The sequence below is a fragment of the Meleagris gallopavo genome, chromosome 3, assembly GCF_000146605.3.
Source record: "Meleagris gallopavo isolate NT-WF06-2002-E0010 breed Aviagen turkey brand Nicholas breeding stock chromosome 3, Turkey_5.1, whole genome shotgun sequence".
NCBI classification, from domain to species: domain Eukaryota; kingdom Metazoa; phylum Chordata; class Aves; order Galliformes; family Phasianidae; genus Meleagris; species Meleagris gallopavo.
In genome coordinates, this window is record NC_015013.2 from 42,380,934 (window position 1) to 42,402,656 (window position 21,723).

Consider the following 21,723-nt stretch of genomic DNA (forward strand, 5'->3'; position numbering starts at 1 on the left):
GGAAAGGAAACATCTTCTTTGTGGAAGATAATTTATTTGGAAAACGTATCGTTTTTGGATGGTGAGATTGAAGAAAAGACAATGATATCCTTGGTTTATTATACATAGGAAACCACGGTTGGGAAGAGGATGTATGTTTTACTGGAAGCCCTGCTTTGGGTGAAGGAAGCACCATGTAATTTCAAGCAAAAGATCAGAATTGTTTTTTAATAGTCAAGACTCCCACAGCATGAACTTCCTGAGATGACTTTTTTTACTGAGCAATGACTTCCTAAAGAATTTCTGGTCTCTGGGGGGGATCTTTGGTTCATCAATGATTTCTCCAGTAAAAAACTTCATATTTATGGAAGATTAACATTTCATGCAGTTAGACAAAATTTTAGAGAAGAACTGTAATAGACTCAAAAAATTAATACTTAAGCAGTATAAAGAAACCAGCAATTTTCTCATCACTGCCTTGAAACCACTAATTTAGTCATTGTGATATTATATCTCTCTACAAATAACAATAAAAACATTCTTTAAAGTGGATACATATTTTACGTGTTAAGAATTGCATTTTCTGGAGTGAATTGATCCTGTATCTGTTCCCTTTATGTAGACCTAAATGAGGTTAATATAATTTAATATGAAATGAATCAATAAGCATTTGCCCAGTATCATTTTATGTCTGTCAATAAAATGATGCTATAGCCATTTCTAATTTCCATAGAAAAGCAATATATTATCATCTCCGTATAATAAAAAATCAATTTATTGTATGATTGTTAACTTGATCATTGAAAAGTAAGCTGGCACATGTTTAAGAAAGTGTAAAACTTTGTGAAATATTACAAGCCAAGAGACTTATATTTAGTCCCGGAAAATGAAGTGACTGTACTCTATTTTATGCAAGTATTCATCACTTCATGATTAATGGTTACAGCTGAAACAAAACAGGGAAGATTTATGATGATATACTAAGTAATTTTACCTGTCAGGTACTTAACTCAGAAGATACCCTCTATTGACAATGTGATGAGAATAACGGTGCAATTTTTCTTTCTTGGTGCCCTGGGCAGACCCACTTAAATCAGCAAACGGACACCTGTGTTATATCCTGCCTAGTCACAGAGTGACTAAAGAGTGACTTCTGCTGCTGTAAAATGGACTTGTTAAAGTTGCAGAAATGCCTTATTTTAGAGAGTTTTGTGGCATTTTATATAAATAAGTCTTTTGCTACAGATTGTCTTTTGACACCGTCTATACCTACTGTCACAAGCAAATATTACTTTGCATTCTACATAAATATGGGAAAAATGTTACTATGCTTTTATTTAAAATGCTCACTCACACTCTTTCTCAGAGAGGCCAGATAATTCAAGATGAATCTACAAGTACGTAGAATTTGACACAAATCATCTTTTCGTACGAAACTGTATACTTAGTGGTGTTAGAGAGCTTTCCTCCTTTCCCAACAGCCAGATCAGCAACATCTTGCTTAGATCAGATATACTTGATGTAGCCCTTTGATTTGCCTTTAGATATTTTCTCAGTGTTCACATTATCTCACATACATCACAGGGATGACTAAATTTTGTCCCTTCACAAGATTAAAATCACTGTCATTTATGAAAAGATATAATTCCTTTCTCTTTAAATTCATGATGATTTTGGCAGATTGTCTGTCAATTGCATTCCAGTATCACTGTAATTGTTGAGATATGAGCCAGAGAAAGACTTGGAATGCTGTTTTAATGACCACGACTTGCTCATGTAATGGTATTAACCTTTAGCTATAATTACAGAAATAATCATTTATTTTCAAACTCTCTCTTACATTTTTTTCTACTCAACTTCTGAAAAAATAAAAAATCTCCTTTAAATGTGCTTTGTGTTTTCTACTTATTTGTTTTTCTGGAACTATTTTTTTCCCCTAAATGATATTCTGATCCCAGTAGGAGAAAAAAAAAAAGTTATTTCTTGACAGGCTATTGTTCAACAGGTTAATTTATCTAAAGGAGAAGCCTAGCAATCTTGTACCTGGGCAAGTTTTCTTCTGAATGGCTTACTGCATTATTGTAAATCTCTGGTTTAAGACATTTATTGTCCTTGAGAGAAGAAGAAAAAAAAAAAAAAAGAAAGAAAGAAAAAATGTTCTGGTTAGTGCTATAAATCAATCATCTGAAAAGCTAAACCTAAATGCTGTAAATTACTATGAATTTAATGTTCTTATTTTCTTTGTACAGCTGCCTATTGTATGTCCTTCACTCTCTTCCTTTGTAGATTGAACAAATTCTCAGCAGACTTGCTACAATTCATTAAAATTTATTGCAAAAAGCTTCCTTAAATATGTAACTAATTACATTAAAAAACATAAGCAAGGCTGCTCACAATAACGAACTTCAGGACCCCAAAGCCACATCTATTGTCCCATTTTAAATATGAAATAAACACGATCATTTTTGAAATAGTTCTGGGACAGCAGATTTACCAGACAGCTCTGATGCTACAACAAAATAACTACAGGAGGTGTGAGTGTAGACATACAGCACACTGAGGTTACAACCCATCTTGTGTTCCCTGCACGTGCACCGAGCTTGCAGGACATAAGCCAGGTCCCATTTGGAGGCCATGTAGCTACAGCAGTAGCTGCCAGGGCAGCTGCCCTGAGGCAGTTCTGCTCTATCTGGCTAGGCTGTATTTTTCACACTAAGAGCTGCTGTATCACCATGCAACAGACATCCAATACTGGTCACCCTTTGCCATGATCCCGCCATTTCAATCAGTGATAATTGTGGAGGAGAGGACTTCTTGGAGAAGTATTACCCTGGACCACCCTCTTCCTCCTCCACATCTGGCTTTTTTTACACAGGAGCCAGACTTGTTGTGGATCACATCCTGTCTCATATGGTATATTTTCAAAGTTGTGCTGTGCTTTTTCCCCTTGCTGCAGCCTGGGCTCATTATACATAGAAGAGCAGGTGCAAGGCAGCCCCGTGCTGGGCTGGTTCCTCTGCTCACCTGCTACACTTAGGAGCTGTTAAGAGAGTGGACACAGGCTGGAAAACAGTGATGGCACACAGAAGTGTTGCGAGATTGAGATGAGCAGAGCAGGCAGTATGAAGGGCAGGAAGGTGGAAGAGGAATAAGGGAAGGACTCGTCTTCCATTCCCATCATGGTGTCAGGAGATGGCAAGATTAAAGGCAGCAAGAAGAACTACATGGGAGGCAGTGCTGCACGCTGAGGGCTGTCTCAAGGAGATGGAAAGGAGAATGTGAGACTCTGTCTCTCTCGTCCCTAAAAGAGGAAGAAAATAAACTGCCAGAAACTTTGGTTGTAATACGTATCTAGAGAGACCAAGGAACATTTTTATATTTTGCTTGACCATTCTTCTTAAAGAATCACAGCTTGGCTTGTGTTTCCAGCGACAGGACTGTTTGAAATACTGATGGCCAAATACTCAGACTGATTGCCTAGTAACTGAGCTGCAATTCCTCTGCATGCACTCTCTTCTCAGATCCTGCTACATTTTAAAAATCTTGTAGGCTTACGTGCAATAGCAACTCAGAGATACAAAGATTAGTTTTGGTGCAGTCTGCTGGAGATATGCTTGGAAGAAGCTTAGTTTTTGTTAGATGTTCATCTTCAATCTTCTTTGCAAATAATGGGTAGTGTTTTTTCATTAACTTTTTTTTTCCCAAGTTATATAAGGCATGTCTGTGTTTAGACATCTCTCATCAGAGAGAAACACTCATCAGAGTGTTTTGCATATCTTCTTACTAAAACATTTCAATCTTTACTCAGGGTTTTATAGCTTCAAACTTTTCTACAGAAAAAAAAATATATATAAAAAAGAACTCTAAATCAAAAACTGCAACAATGTGTAATGTTTGGAAAAAGGCAGATACCGCAAAGTTCACCTCAAGTACAAATGGTCCTGAAGCGCTCCGCTTAGTGAAGAAATGCAGATGAAGTTTTGAGATATAAAATGAAGCCACATTTACTGACTTTGAATAATACCTTACCCTGCCAGCTGTCCCACTGAAAGAGAAACATAGAAAATGCACTTCTAGCTGAAACAAGTAAAAAGTTTTTACTCCCAAAATAGCTGTAAAGAGGGAAGAGCACAGCACAATGTGCTGATATGCAGTGTTCCAAGTCATTCTTTAAGAGTCCTCCTGGAATTTGCATTAAGTGCTAGTCTTTGCTTAGCTTTGCTTTCAATTGTATATGTGTCTGATATATTTGAGGAAAAATTCACACCAGTGTCATTAAAATTCTGTGGAATTCTTAAAAATCTGTTTCCTTCCACTGAAAGTGATCTTTCTGCTGTTGAAAGAAAAGTAAACAGACAGAACTGTTCAGCACTTTTGCAGCACCATGAGCATCATCAGACATCCATCTTGGCCTGGTAAGGGGCTGAGTGGCATGAAGTCCTAACAGGCATGAGCAAGGATGAAGCTGAAACAAAAGTAGACATTTTCATTCACTGCTATGATGAGATGCAACAGCAAAGTGAAAGACAAGGAGCTCCCTGATTGGCTGTAGAGCAGGCATAGACGACTACGATACTATTACAGGCCAATGCAAGAGTCAAGCATACATAGGACTGATGCAGAAAGATGTCTACAATTACCAGAAAAGAAATTGTAGTGAGGTAGGGCTGGGCCTCTTCTCCCAGGTAACACAAGGTAATGAGAGGCGATGGCCTTAACTTGTGCCAGGGTAGCTTCAGGTTGGATGTTAAGAAAAATTTCTTCTTAGAAAGAGAGGTGAGGCAGTGGCACAGGCTGCCCAGGGAGGTGGTGGAGTCACCATTCCTGGAGGTGTTCAAGAACCATGTGGATGTGGTACTGGGGGACATGGTTAGTGAGCATGGCTGTGATCAGTAGATGGTTGGACGTGATGATCTTTTGTAACCTTAATGATTCTATGATTCCATGCCAGATGTGTCAGATGTGAGTCAAATTCAAGATATTTGAACATCTCAGCTCAGGGAACACACAGCAGACTATGGAAATATGCTGGGCTCTGCTTAGACATCTGTATAGCCCTTTTGCAAATATAAATAGCACCTGAAGAAAACTGAATTTGAAATAAAACTCATTATTAAAATTGCAATAGTATGTGGTCTTATCTAATCTCATGAGTAAAAATGTACTAGGATTTTATAAAAATCAGTATCTGTCATTATTTCACATTAAAGACAACTATGCTCTAAAATTGCTCAGTTCTTTCCCAATAATTTATGTTGTTAATTGAAATATTGGTATGTAACAGAACAGAAATATATTTAATAAAACAGAAAATTATTGAGAATGTAGATCTGAAGCCCTCTCTCCCTCTCTCTCTCTCTCCTTTTCTGCCTCACTTTCCAGAAAAAAAGAAGAATTTATTGTTTTTTAAAAAGGGCAAATTACTGCAATATTCCTTCATCATGATGGTTTCAGTCTTTCTATTTTATAGAAAAAACAAAAACAAACAAACAAAAAACAACAACTAAAGAGAGTGGGTAAAGAAAGATCTTCAGTTATTAAAAACAGATTTAAAACATAAGCAAGGTACCCCGTCCACAGCAGGGGGCTTGGAACTGGATAATCTTAAGGTCCTTCCAGTTCAATTCATTTTGTAATTCTTTGGTTCTAAGATAATGTCATCATTCTCTCCTTTGAGAATGATGTTCTCTGACGTTCAAAGGCGAAGAGAGTTTGCTAAGTGGATTCTTTTTAGTTATTTTTACAGTTGCTGGACATTTATCTCTGAGAGCACTCTAAACTTGTTTGATATGTTTATTAGTCCTGATTACCATCAGCTGATTACCATCAGCTTTTGCCTACAGTATCCTCCTAATCCTGAACAGAACAGAACATCTGCAGCACATCTCAGTGCATTGAAGACATTTTGCACTGCTTTACCAGTGTATGGCCTACCTCAATGAGAAATGCATCCCAAGTCGGAGTTGGCATTTATTTTCATTCACACCTACTGCTAAGTGAGTTCATCTTTATGCTGCGTGCACTATAAAGTGTGGTGACCCCAGTAAGTCATACTCAAGTCGGCAGCAGAACTTAGCAATGTACCATTTTTGGTCATTAGGTCCTCTCATGATATAGCCAGCAAGTGTCATCTCTTCTGTGACATGAAGCGTTTTTTAGGAACTCACTGTAGATTATCAAAACAATTTCAGAAAACAAAAGAACTCAGACAAGATTAAGCTGCATCTGACTTGGCCCATCATGAAAGTGAAATGCTCTAAGCTAAGATCCTGAACCACCACATAGTTTGCATGTTTATTCCCTTCATCTAACTACCATATATCCAGCACCCATTATCTTCTAATTTTTTTCTTCTTTTCAGACTTCATGAACTATTTTATGTTGGTCTTTGACTTGTTTTCAGTCTCCGTCAGTATTTCTATGGCAGTATTTGAACCTGACTCTTATTGTACAGTGCAGAGAAGAAGGTGTTTAGAGGGTTGTAATCAAGAGAAGAGACAACAGAAAAATACAGATAGAAAATTTGGAAGGAACATTCAATATCCCGTCAGAACACAGTATGATTTCCCATATAAAACAAGTAATTCTGATTTTACTGTATTTGTATCTGTTTTTTTAGTGCCAGCTTTCTGAGAAGTCACACTTTCAAGTATAGTCTGCATTGCTACTGCTAATGAAAACTGAATGATGATGAGATCAGAAAACCCTGTATACTCCTGTGTTTTAGACTATGTTTTTACCCTCAGGAACAGTGCAAAGGTTTATCTAGAAACAATTTTTTAACAAATCAGCCTTGCATTTTATAAATATTACAGCAAAGGCTTAGCAAGGAGGTTGTGTAGCTCAAGGGCTGGCAGCAGGAAGCTTTCAGGGGAACACCAAATAGACAAGGAGGCACATTCATTATGTAGAGAATATATGAAAGGCATGTCACTGGAATTTAAAAGAGGCAATTTCTGTTTTTTTGCTTGCTGACATACCTCAAGACCTATTGCAAACATTTACAGTACTAAAAGTTCTTCTAAAATGATGGAACTAAATTTGCAGTATTAGCTTTCCTTATTTCCCTGGGCAACCTTTTACCTTAGATATTCAATATCTGTAGCTAATATTACAGATTCTTCAAGAAAGACACCTATTTGCACAGCAAAAGGACAATGTACAATAGTACACCGTTTTATTATTGAATTATAAAAAAATCAAAGATAGTGTGATTCCTAAAGCAAATGTAAATTAAAGAGCAATGATTGTTTTTTTCCCAAATAAATTGAAAAATGTGTTTATTTTAACTAAGGAAAGATTGCTAAATGCATACAGTGTACCATAAAGTTACCTATAATAATTGAATCATAAAGAAACATTATTTTTTTATATTTAGATAATTCAAACAAAAATATCAATCTATTTCTTCAAAAAAATTCACTGAAAGACAAATGTGACATAAAAATATAACCCTTCTCAAAAATTTGTTCTTACTGTTTGTTTTAATCTCTTATTGCTCTAGCAGTAATCTTGGTATCTTCACATGCTTGTATCCCCACTGCAAGGTAGCAGTACTGTGCTGCACTTTAAGCAAAGATGCAAGACTGGGCAGATGCTGAATTCCCTGAACACTTGCATTTCTAACCTGACGCAGTGCCTCCTGCTACAGAACTGATCAGAGAAAAGGCACAGAAAAGCAAGGTTGGGAGGATTCTGAGCATTTCATTGTGCTCATGGTGCATTTAACCTGCAGCCACTTCCTGCAACCACCTCTGATCTGGTGGTGATGTGGTCTGACTCTCCCCGGGCAGATACAAATGGTTCCTCCTAGAGAGAGACTCAGATTTTTCCTGCAAGGGCAGATGATATTTCGTAGCTCAGTCTGTGAAGGAATACAAAGTATCATATGTATGATGTACAACACTCATTCACTGGAGACTTCTTGTTCATTTCCAAGGCTTACCTCTCTGGAGCATGCATGCAGCCACTGACACCAAAAAACTTGCACAGAGGAGAGAAAGAGCTTCCCAAGTATATCTTATAAGTGTTCTTAGGAATATAAGACTCCTTTGTTTCTTCCTGCTGCTTCTTTTCAGCTTCTTCAGAAAGCTGATGGATTCATGTTAGCACCAATACTTAAATTTGATTGAAATTTTAGTAGTAAAAGGCATTCAAAAAAAAAAAAAAAAGAGGAAAAGAAAAAGCAGAGAAACGTTTCATGAAAGATGAAAGCCTGAACGAGGGCAAGCTGGCATGGAAGAGACAATAGCTGCTGTAAAAAGAAATAACGAAGACAGCTGACAAGCCAGGAAATGCAAATAAATTGGGTAGTATTCAGCCACTTGGTCACTGCTGCTTCAGGCACTTTAGAAGAAATAAGAGCATCAGAGACAACTCTTGTAAAGAACGGTTGCTCAAATATTGGAACATACAGCAGGGGAGTATATGCTCTGATAGCCTAAGACTGCACGTCCCAGAAGAGACTATTCAATCATCTATTTTATTTGAAATATTTCCTATTAACAGACAATTCCTTGTAGCTTCTGATTCAGATGTGTGATGTAGATAAGCCCCACTAATGAGTAAGATATGGATGGCCTTCCAGCTGCACATTTAGGTAACAACACATTAGGTTCCTCTTGGAAAGAAATAATAGACTTTATTCAAACCATCATACTAAGCAATGTGATGGTGATATCAGGTGGCTCATAAACATAAATTTTAGATGTATCAATGCAATCCAAAGCTTTTTAAAGCATATCAGCCTTGGGTATTGTGCCCAGTCCCCAGTGCAAGATCATTATGTACTGAAAAAGGATGATGACTGAAAGGGTTGAGGAGATAAATGATGCAGCTGAAAATTTTCACTACAACACATTTAACTGGACTCAGTGGGATGTTTCTTTAGAAGATCTGCATTTAAATTGAAAATAAAAATCTACAGAATTAGAAAAGCTGACATCTTTCACCTTGCTACAGCCTAATAACCACAGACTGTAAGAAGAGAACATTGTGATGCATGGGCCAACGTACACAGGTGAGCTGAAAATGTAACAGATGGTGCCTCTGCCACTGCAAAGCTATCAAGGCTCACAAGACCCATACATCTCCTGAGAGTTTCCTGAAGAATTCATGCTGGTTGTCCATTTTCTGTCCCTCCCTACACCAGTAGACAGAATCAGTGTAAAAATTGGCACCACAGCAGCACAGGAGTTTGTTCCAGGGAATGAAGAGATTTTTTGTGCCAGAGATCAGAGCTATAATATGGGCAGCTCTCAACAGCAAAGCTGTGAGACCAGAAACAAGACAGATGCCAGTATTGGCATTGCTACCTTTACAGACTGCAGATGCCTTTACTTACTGTCAGAATGAATGCCAATTTTGTTCATAGTCACAGCTTTAGTTTCTAGCATATGAAGTTCTAAACAAAAAAACTTAGCAATGAGATCTAAGTTAGCAAGAAACTCTGTGGTAAGACTGGGAAGAGTTGATTCCATAGGGAGCATTTCTAATGATTCGAAAGTTACATGTCAGATAACTACCATATACCCTCACTATATCCTCCAAACATGACCCATGTTTCTTCAGTGTTTCCTCGCCTGGGGAAAAGATCTCTCAATCCAGGCTATATCCTGCCTTGCCATCATTGTAATCCCTTTGGAGTTCATTATTCAAGGAAACCAAAAGTTCTTCTCGACCCAGTGTGCAAACAAACGTATACCTTGGTTGAATTAAGTCAGCAATTTACTCCTCAGCCTGTACCTGCAGGCACATCCATCAGCTGTTGCAGAAGGAAAAAATATTTGACTTTTATCTGAGAAATATTTACCAGATTATCCTACCAATTTTCTTCAAATTCTTACAAGCTTTTAATTTTTAACCATGGGACAAACTTGTTTTAAGGGCTGCAACTGCAGTCTCAGGAGGTAGTCTAGGTTTCAACCTGTACAAATCAATGAAATGAAAGTCTCTGTATTCCGAACAATCAAGTTTTTCTTTGTTTGCTTGTTTGTTTGTTTTTCTGATTTCCAAGCCAAGATATTATAGGTGGTACAGGAGAAAGAATGTACTTGAAATTTCTTTCAATAGTGTTACTATTTTAGTGTTTACAAAATAACAAAAATAACATATCCTTTCATTTTTACCTTCTTGATCTTAAGCAGATTTGGATCATAATTCCCATTTAAAAAACTGAGGCATACAAAAGCAAGACTATGTAATCAAAATTACAGATGAAGAAGGGAAAAAAACAAAACTGCATCCCAATCTCGAACATCCTAATGTCGAGAGCACTCTCTGCTAAAAGTACCTGACATAAATATAGTGATTTAAAAACATGCAAACAAAATAAGGATTATTTCAGTACAAGCCCCATTGCTCTCTGTTGACCACAAGCTATTGCAAATATTAAAAGTTCTTCCACTGTCCAATATTCAGTTCTCAGAGTTAAATGAGCTTGTCTGCCCGAGTGCAATTGAGAAGGCCTCAGAGACATGCCTGATATGTTGACTTGTCTGACATTTACTATGAGCAAATACTTCCTTTATTCACGTAAAACTATTGGGGCTGCAAATCTTTATTTTTAGGAGTTGATGGGATCAAAAAAAAAAAAAAAAAGAGACATAAAGAGCTGGTACAGAGTTTAAAGTCAATAGACTGTCACAGCTGCATGTGAAAATTTGTATGTATTCAGCAGCTGTTGATGTTCCTATGCAGCAACTGATGTTCAAGAGCATACCATCTGTAGTAATGACATACAGCACTGCATTGACTGGGAAACCACTTTCTTTGTAGCATTTCACAAAAGTCATTTTAGGAATGGGAGGCTAAAGCACACAGAGAAAGTGTGGCTCTTCCCCAAGAGCCACCCAAAGATGCCGAATAAGAAACAATCCAGAGCTCTTGATTTCCAGTCCAGGCAATTACTCATTAGGCCTGACTGCAAAACTCAGCGTAATAACATGGGCTTATGCACTCCATGATGTTGATTAACACAAATACAGCTACTTTTGTTTAATGCTTCGAGGCTTTGAGACACTGTATCACTGTTACTTTTGCTAGCTATTTGAGGGTGAAAAATTCAAATCAATAGTTACTTCTTCCTGCTGAAAAGAAAATAACCATTTTTCTTGGCCTGCGCAGCAACATAACAGTTCAGTACATATATCAGCAGTTGTAGCAGAGTCCAAAATGACATATAGGCTTCTATTAAGTTCCTTGCTCACACAGCTGAGAAAAAAATATATTTATGCTTTGGAAACAAAGACTCATGATCCTACTACACCAAAAAGGAAGTTTACAAAAGCTGTGTCAACTGACTTCAGAAACGCAGAACACTGTGTTACAGCGTATAAAGAAAGCGATGCATTACAAAGTTCAGGGTGAGGTGAAGATGTGGATGAAGTATACACAAGTCCAAAGGAGAACACAAAAAGGATCAAGAGACAACATGGCTTAGGGGAGTTTATGAATCATGCAAAAAAATGTTTGTGTAGAATAGCTTATGTGTTCCAAAATTCGGTGCAAAACACTTATGATTCATCTACAGATGTTATATAATAGCTGTACGTTACCAAATGAATTGACTTAAGATTGTGTGTTTACTCATATTTTCAGTAATTTCAAGATGACTAACTACCTCCAATTTGCACCTCAAAGGGATTCCTTCTTTCTCTTCTTTTTTTTTTCTTCCTTGTATGTGCACATCTGCTGTCTCTTTTCTCAGTACTGCTCAACCTCAAGAAACTTCTGGTTCCACCAAAACAGAAATATTTGTTTCACATTTAACTTTTTTTCTTTCTTACATTGAGATTTTTTATCAGACAATTATCAACATATTTTTCAGAACAAAAACAGGAGGAGGAGGAGGTAAGTCTTGGTCAGACATACAGCGACTAGTCACCTCCAGAAGACAAGGACTGAATTAGATGAACATTTGTTGTGATCCAGTATGGCAATTCTGGATATGGTCATCAGTTAAAATGATATTGCCGCACTGACAGACATGCCTGAATACCATAATTTTAATACTTTTTTAATTGCGCTGGTCTATTTGACAAAGTGCATTGTAAAGTCTGCATGTATTAGCATCTGAGTCTGCCAAACAATTCTTCATTTAAATCTGTCACTGATTAATGGGTTATTTTTCTAGGACCTGGGATTCTTCTTCCTTTATCTTCAAAGATTGGCTGCTCATACATTTTCTCAGAAGCCATTAGTAGATTTTTACATCTCTGTTCTATTTAAATTTGGAATATTCACACTTCAATTGACTTCTCTTCCTGTGGGCAATATGCTATATACTTATTGTCTAGAAACCATCTAGACAAAGCTTAAAACATTTTTTGTGTTGTATGTTATTTATACAAAGGTATCCAAGCACAGGTAGGTCACATTCCATTTTTTGCTCCTTGCCTGGAAAATATGGAAATGATTCTGTAATTTTTTGGTTTGCAGACATTTTAAAAGATAATATTTCACTGACAGTATCTGTTGAACTGATACTGTCTTTTGAACTCCAAAAAAAATGAGTGGCATTTAAGAGTTGATTGTGGTAAACAATAGTGCAGGATATCCCGGTTAGCACCTTGCATTCGTGGCAGCTTAGTAAGATAAAATAAATGTTACAAGTGAGTGTAACACAAACGATGAAGATCACACTGCTGGCAGCATAGCAGTGTTTCAGAGGAAGGTTAATTAAGGGCAGAACATATTGTGACTTGCTCCAAGAAAAAGATTATTCCCTCAATGAGTTTGGACAGTTCTTGAACATCGTAATGTATGTCTTTGGAATTCTTTTGTATTTTCTCCTTTCTTTTTCAAAAAGACCACTCTCCAAGCTGGTTATTTCCTTTGGGGCAATTTTGGTAGAATACTAACAACTGTAAAAATGACAGGGTTGCATAAAGATTTTTAGATATCTAAGGATCAATATACCCCAGCCTTGGCTTCTTAAATATAGACTGCTTCTCAAGGAGAAAGGTATTAAGCATTTTGCTAAAAAACAAAAAACAAAAAACCAAACCAAGTATTTAAAACAAACAAACAAACAACAAAACACAACAACAGAAAAAAAGAACTCAAGTCTGGTTTTTGTTTCCATTGCAAAGCTCTAACTGAGAAAAGTCAGTATCCAAGTGACATTCCACAGAGAGGACTGCTAACCAGAACATCAAACCCACTCACTTGCTGTCCTGGGATTACAATCACACTAAAGTCACTCACACCTAGTAAATTCAACAAAGCTTCCAGGTTGTATCTCAGAATAACGCCATTTTTGTTCATTAAGAAAAGCTTTCTGATGAGTAAAGCCTGTGAGTAGAATTCCCAGCAGAAGAAACACTGTTTTAGACAGAGTTACACCAATCTGCATTTACTTGAGGTGATAGCATTACCTGCATACAGTGGTAGACATGTTCTTTGCTACTCAGCTGAGACCTTCTGAGTTTATAAAGAGTTCTTGTGGGCAATGTATTCCAAGTGGATTGCACACATACTATGTAAGAGTACATGCACAGAGCTCCTGCAAACAATACCCTGTGGAATGGCTTCTGCACTCTGCCAAATTAGTTTTACATGGGGGAGAGGGAATTGTCTTGAAGTTGGTGAAGTAATATTAGTAGCAAGCCAGTGTAACAGAAAGGAGAATTAGGGTTCTTGCCTCTCACAAAGACTGTGGCATTATGCAGTTCCTTTTTTAGCCACTTTGCTGCTTCTGTGTATGTGAGATTAAATGCAGGATTAATTGCATTCCTGAAAAATGAGAGGAACACATCTGCGACGCTCACAAAGCACAATAATGCCAGAAATACTGAAAACAAACACTTTATTGGCTGTATTACCAAGATCAGCACTGTAACATACCATTTCCCAAAGCTATGAAGTCCTTTGTGACTGTAGAAATTGTCTAGGTCTGTTCTTAGATGTGCGTGGTGCCTTTTGATACTGAAAACCAGAATTGGTCCTTCTGGGGAAAGATTGCTCATTCTCCAATGGAAGCATTCTGCTGGGGGAGACAGATGAAACCTTTGTGATAAGTTCTAATTTAAGGCATTACAATAGAGCTAATTTAGAGAATTGTAGTTTAGAAACTTATGTTTTATTGCTGTACTATCCCTTTTAAGAGTACAATACATATGGGTTAATTTCTTTCCGCCTTCACAATGCAACTTGCTATACTAAAGTATTTGTCTCATATATCATACAATGCTGTGCATTTGGATTTTTTGCTGCTTCCAGACTAGTCATGCTCCATTGTAAGTTACACAAAATATGCAGCCAAGCTCATTACAGGTACCCCACTGGCCTCCTAGAGAGGAACAGGAATCTTATGTCCTATTTGCTACTGCTTGAATAAAGAAGGTGTCTGTCTTTTGTTTTTAGTTTAACATAGTTTTATTTGATTTTCCACTTTTTCCCCCCCACATTTTGGTGAGATTAAACATCCATTAACTGCTACAAGAAAGGCACAGGTTGCAGAATATAGATACCATCCTGGCATACACATCCACAGGAGAGAAAAGTCTATATTTATATGCCTACACACTGTCATTCTCAAGCTGTTCTGTATGCTGTTTAGCAATCACTGAGATTCTAGACCAGCAGCTTTTGTAATCCTTTTCTTCACTCTTTCTATTGTTGTAACTAAAAAAGAAAAATGGCATTTCTCCAGTGACCAAATTAAGAACAACTCTACTGCATTTTGTCCAAAGCTATTCATACAGGTGCTATTAAAAATGTTCTAATTAAATACAAGGTGGCATATTATATATCTTATTTCTAATTTCAGAGAAGTGCTCACCATACAATTATTAACAAATGAAAATAAAGTATTTTAAAAGCTACTGCAGTCAAATCATTTGTGGCTGCACTTTTATGAATAGCTCTTCATTTTCTTTAGTACTGCTTGATCAAATTCAGCCTTCCCATTTTCATTCCTGACAAAATGGACAAAAAGCATGAAGTTATGCAACAGTGACATGAGGTGTCAGCAGCAAAAGATGTTAAGAGTACTGCCTCCAACATATCTTGCCTGCCAGACATTCAGATCCTCTACATGCAAGGTCAGAGATGGGCACCACAATGTCTGGGCAGACAGGCAACTTTTAATTTCCAGTAGGAAATGTACAGCAGGAATGTACAGCCTACCATTAGGAATGAATACATTTTTTTATCTGACACATCTACCAAATTGCCCCACTTTGCTCAAGCAGAACACTGTTCTTTGTGGTAACTCCAGGTGACGTTTCTGTCTGAAACAAGGGCTCCCACAAGTCACAATGCTGGTGTTCCACCTGGCCTCTCAAAGCAGCTGCAGCCAGGGCTTGAAGCTCCAGCTTTCAAGAAATTGAGTCTCCTTTTGGTTTTGTTCTGTTTTGGTTTTTCCTGGGATGATAACTGTGATCAAGCAAATACCAATAATTTGTAGGTTTATGTTTATTCTTATTCCCTCAGTATATAAACACTTTTAATCTCATAAGTATCATAGGATATAAGGCATGTTTCTCCAGCAGTACACCCCTCTAACACCAGCTGCTGTCAAAGCACTCCAAGTGGCAGGAACTCATCAGGAACAAGATACCTTGCACCCTACCCACATTTCAGTGGCATTTTCCCACCTTATTATATAGCAACAATGCTGCAGAAGTAGAACCTGGCTCCTTGATATGCAGACCCAGTTCTGAGACTGCCTTGACAAGGACAAATAAAGGCTTCATGGTTGCATGAATCCAAGAATCTGCACATTACAAGACTAGGACTTTTTTTTAAAAAACAGTAAATTATGAATTCCTATGTTTGTGTTATTTCTGCCTTTCATTATGGAGACCTTTTGTTTCTGAAAGAATAGTACCTCACCAGTCTGACACAGTAAACATATCTATAATATATAGAGACATTTATTTATCATCTGATTTGTATTGTTTACAATCTGCCTTAACTGCTTTTCTTTACAAAAAAAAAAAAAAAGCACTTTGAACACTCACAGAAACTGACCTGCCATTTCACTATAGATATTCTCTATAGCCACAGATTACAGGAACGAGCCCGCATGCTTCATGAACACATTGTACTTACATTTCACTCTTCCCTACCTGCCAGTTTCTTTATAAAAGCATTTACTTGACTTTTTCCTTTTCTGAATCAAGAGATCTTGTATCTTGTTGTCAAATCCTTGTACAGAGAGATAATCTATTCACATAATAAAAAAATCAATATTGGGCAAATCAGTATTAAGGCTCCATTATTTCTGCAGTATAAAATGTACATGAACCCAACAATTTTGTCTTTTTTTTTTTTTGCCTTTTCTTTTCCTGTGTATGTACATGAAATATCTATGTGAAGACATTATGCAATGTTTTAGTATGTTAGACAAGACCAGATAATAGCCTTTTAATAGGGGCTATAATAAAGAGGGGGACAGACTCTTCGGTAACGTCTGTTGTGACAGTACAAGGGGAAACGGTTTCAAACTAGAAGAGGGGAGATTTAGATTGAATAGGAAAAGATTTTTTAAAATAAGGGTGATGAGGCACTGGAACAGGTTGCCAAGAGAGGTGGTAGATGCCCCATCCTTTGAGACTTCCACAGCCAGTCTGGAGAGGATTCTGATCTGCTGTAGGTGTCCTTGTTCATTGCTGAGGGATTGGATTACATAGCCTTTAAGGGTCCCTTCCAACTCAAAACAGTTCCATGATTCCACGACGATTGGCAAGCATATTCATATAATAAAACTTTGCGATTACTAATGGGCACAAAAAAAGTGGAGAGTCTTACGTAAAGTATGTGTCAGGCTCATTGTCTAAAATTTTCAATTAATTCAAGGAGGGGACATTTGCATAATAGCTGCTTCATAATTTCAGACCCAGTTAACAGTATACAAACCATCGTAATAGGCTTTGAATTACAACACTGCTTTGTTTAATTTACTGAATTCAATAATGCAACTAGAACACAGACTGCTAAAAACATTTATAATTTTGCATTCAAATAAGTTAGATTACCCTAAAATACTCTATAGTGAATAAAGTATAAAGGCAGCCCATGTTGCATCCCTCATCTGAAGTTACAAACTCTGCAAGCATGATGTGACTCCGGCATATTTCTTCTGTTATATCATGTACTGCTTGGTCAACCGTGGCAAAAGATACAAGGGTTGTGATTCAAAATAAAAATCAGATTACTACTACTTTTGTGGAAAATATCCAGCCTTTTTCATAAACTCTATCCCACATCTTCTGCACATGTATTAAGAAATTTATGGAGAAGATAATTTTTGATTTTCGTTTTTTTTTTTTTTTGTCTATGTACTCTCTATTTTCATCCTCTGATTCTCTCACTGACTCAGTCACTCACTTTTTTTTTTTTGAACTTCCATTAATCCCAAATTTAACTACTTCTTATTGCATCAAGTGTTTTATTTCGTTTATAATTTCTTTTCTTTCTGAATTTTGTTTTTGCGCAGATGACAATAATGGTCAGATAATTTCAGACAGAGTCCTTTGTAACAAATTAGCACTGGTATTAAAGAAAATAAACATCTTCCATAGTTCTAGAGAAACGACTATCTTTCCCTTACTGACAGAAACCACATAATAGGGCTTGGAAAAGGCAGAACAATTCCAGGAAGAGGAGTTGTCTGCAGAGGTGAAGTACCTCTCCAGTCCTATCTTCTTCAGAATTTCCATCTTTAGGGAACATAGCATTCATCTCATCCATTTGCCCCCCTGCCTGTTCAGATAAAGCCTTGCTCTTCCTCAAACCTTCCATTCGTCATCAAACAGAACAGTAATCCACTCCTGTGTTTGCTTAGAACTTTCCCAAGGGAGGTAGATATACTATTATTTACCCTCAGTAGTATCTCATATGAACTAGGCACTTCCTTTGAAAAGGAAAGAATCAGTGCCTGAAACACGCTTGTTGCTTATGTTCTATGCATGGAGTAGAAAAAAAAATGACAAACAACAACACACAAAAACAAACACACAAAAAAATTATGTTGAGCACATCAGAATTGCCTGAGGCTATACAAAATGTAACACAGAAAAGTCTGTGTTATAATTAATTTTTTAATTAAATTTTGCTTTGCCTGATAGACTTCTGTCTTGCTGTCAAAAAACATCATTCTGTGTCCATTCTCTGTGGGATGCTTTTCAAATCAGTTAATAATATTAACAAAGGCAATAGTTCTTCCAGCCATTAGGTAATGTCAATATCTTTAAGATTCAATCTGAAGGAAGAAGGCAGCAGTGTTTCAAACAAGCCAGGAAAGACTGTCATTTGATAACTCGGAGGCATGCTCCCTCCTCACCCTGCTTCCAGGTTCCAGACATTTGTGACATCCAGGTCAGACCTTCTTGAAGAATCAGGTCCATTCAAGGACAGGCTAATGACCACACTGCATTGTTCCATCAAACAGTACTCCCTACTAAAGATACATGATACTTGTCTGATTCTTTGTGTAAGTATGAAGCCCATTATCACCAAAAGTCTGACCTTGTTCAGTACCTCCCCCATTTGCACCAATTTTGACTGGGACAGATATCCTTAGCTCTCATTCACTCAGGACCTAAAATGCGAGAAGTAACGCGTGACACTGTAATAAACATTTTTTATGTTATTGTTGATTCTTTTAATTCCTGCCAATTTCTGTTTCCCAGGAATTTCAACAGTATGGAACAGTTCAGGCAGAAATACTCATGTTGGATTTTCTTTTTTATGCAGAATATCTAGTTCTTCAGTTTTGTATTACTTCATGGCCTTTAAAAAAAAAAATAATATCTCCTACACTCAAAGTATGCTTTTTGATAGCAAACCACTAACTGCTGCTTGAATTATATTTGTAGCTACATCATAGTTTGCATCATTTCTCATTCAAGGCAATTGAACGAAATTGCCTTGCAATGAAAGGCCAAGGTCCAAGGTTTGTTAGAGAATATTTTCCACTAACCTTGGTTTTCATTCCTTTGCATTTTATGCACCTGAAATCCTTTGAATTTCACACAATCATAAAAAGATACAGATTCAAATGGGCCTTTGTGTATCAGCTGGTTTAAACACTATGAAAATCAGAGCCCATTTAGAAGACCCATAGAAGTGTTCATGAGAGCTGTGAATATCTCCCAAGACGGAGACACCGTAAGTCTCTGGGCAGTCTGGTAACGTTTGGACAATGTCATAGAGAAAAAAAATATCCTGATAACTAAACAGAAATTCACCTATTCTGAGCTGTGTCCTTTGCTGCTTATCCTTTCACTGTGCTCTTCTAAAAAGATTAGAAATTATTTAAGACAAGTATGTGTGTATGTGTATATATATATATATATATATATATATATATAACAAAACATACATTTCTCAATTTCACTTGCAATTAAAGAGCTTAAAAGTAAATAAAGTCTGTGTTCTGCCATGTGAATTACTCCTTTAGTTTTCTTTAAATTCAGAATGAACATTTAGAGTAAACCTATTTTTAAAAGTTTCAGCGGTTTGACGACTATTCTTTTCAGAACTAAGACTGACTGAAGAAATTAACCTGCATTTTCTTCACAGTTCCTTCCAAGCTAGCAAGCAAGGCTTTTTTTTTTAATGATATTACTGGCTCATGTACTTCTCTATAAGGAAATTTCAAACAACGACTTTGAAAACACTCTCTACTTTATGTATTCTTCCTTTATTATACTGTATTTGCAATGTCATCTGTAGCGTTAATATACACCTGTATCCACATTGAAGCAAATATTTAAAAGATGAAAACAAAAACCCAATAAAACATAAGTTTTCAAACATAACATTCTAAATTAATGAGGAATAACATTATCAATTTCACCTTCTATACAAAACTACAGTGATACATGCACACATTCACAATAACTAGCGTTGAAATGGTAAAACGTAAATTGCTGAGACTCATACTGACAAATGTTCTTCCAGACCTGACACTAGGGTGAGGTTCATATGACTTGGGTATAATGGTTGACTCTGAAGCAAATGTGAGGAGCTGGTAACATCCATGGAGAATGAAAAGGGTAGAAATGTTAAACAAATGGGTGCTCTCTAGTAATATGGGAGAGGTAAAATGAGAATCCTCTGGGTGGAATGTCTCTCAAAGGCAGCCAGTCTTACGAAGGTGAAAGTCTGACATTCAGCTTCCCATGTACACAATCAATAGGTATACAGAGGTTAGATTTAATAAGATTATTACAGTGGAAAGACAATCAAAATAAATGGAAATACTCACCAGTATCATAGGCTCACAGTAAACTCCACAAGGAGCAATCTCCAGAAAGACACTCTTCCTTAGTGACACTCAGCACTTAAATGGGATCTAGGAGAGGTGGAGCCAGGCTCCACCCCTTCCAATCACACAGGTGAACTCCTTCACCTGTGCTCCCACAGACTCATTGCTTATCTCAGGTGGTCAATCAGAGGTTCAGGCCGTGATCAACAGTTCCCATAGAGCAAGTCATGGTGTATCTCAGCTCAGTTTGGTGCCTGCTGAATATTTTGTCTCTTGATATAAGAGGGGACTAAGCTCTGAGAACTCTGGGCACCGTTCTTGAGCTTTTACAGCACTGTCAGCTGTATAGTCTTTGGGCTTTTTTTCCCCCAACCTGTATCTCAGTACCAAAGCTACTTTTGATCTCTCTCTTACTAAGAGGCAATTTTGGTAAGGGAAATTTCAGACGTCCAGAGCGTTCTAGTTTCTTCTTTCTTTTTGTTTCAACAGAAAACAAAATTGAATAAGTAGGCAGCAATACCAAATTGGGGAAATGGATTTGATCACACCTAAGCTATTTGAACTACCATACTTCATTATATTGGGATCCTTTGGGCATTGCATGAGGACAATAGTTTTTAACTGCAAACTTATTAATCATTAGAAAGAAACTAAGAATCTCTTTCCAGCCAACTTTCCAAGATGGGAGAAAAACTGAAGGTAAAGAAGGAAAGTGAACAAAATAGAGAGAGATTAGGCTTTTGTTTTCTACTATCTCTAGAAAATTATTAAACAGAATGCTCTTACTTTCACAAAGGTAAATTTTAACCACACCATTTAAAAGCCATTCGGTGAGATGCTCCAGGAGAGAAGTTAGGGAGCATAAAGTAGAAGAATATTCACAGATGCCTATGTACCTTTATCCCTGATGTAAACTCCACAGCAAGATCTCAAGCTGGTGCTGTTACTCAGACATATAGCTAAAACTATTATAACCTTACTTTATAGTGTTTCATTGCCAGAATAGGTCCACACACAGTGATTGGATTATAACAAAAGAAGAAATACATTCAAATCTGTTTTAGTTGAGGGAAATGTACGTATCTGAAAAAATTGTCTACAACACTGCTGTTTACCAGAAATTTTGCAGACATAACCAAGCTGCCCTTAAACTAGCTCCCTTGAGTGGCCATTTCACCTTGCAGTTTCTCATAACCATTTGCAGTATTGATTTTGCCAGCCTAAGGAGAGCCTTGTGTCCAGGGCTCTTCAGAAATAACAATGAGAGCCTGGAGGAGAACTGTGTGGTGCTCAGAAGTAAGACTGCCTCTCTTGCTACTGACAAAAGGGTGACAAATTGGGAACAAGGGCTCATGTTTCTGGGATAATCACAGAACCCTGTCACAGCCACCACCTAAGTGTCTTTTTTCTCCTCTCAGCAGCTCCAGCGATTTGGAAGTTGCAGGGCTGCTTCAGAATGCTTTTTCAGATTGCTCAGACACAGTGAAAGGTCCATGGTCCTATTACTCACGCTGGCTGTGCTTCGG

The 21,723-nt window shown here is 37.2% G+C and overlaps 1 long non-coding RNA gene across 1 annotated transcript; it reads right to left on the reverse strand.

Annotated features, from left to right (window-relative positions):
* Positions 1 to 13,777: 13,777 nt before the first annotated feature.
* Positions 13,778 to 20,241, reverse strand: LOC109366978. Its single transcript, XR_002113696.2, has 3 exons — positions 20,198 to 20,241; positions 16,053 to 16,149; positions 13,778 to 14,604 (listed from the first exon to the last, which is right to left on the reverse strand). It is a non-coding gene; the product is annotated as an uncharacterized LOC109366978 (long non-coding RNA).
* Positions 20,242 to 21,723: the final 1,482 nt, after the last annotated feature.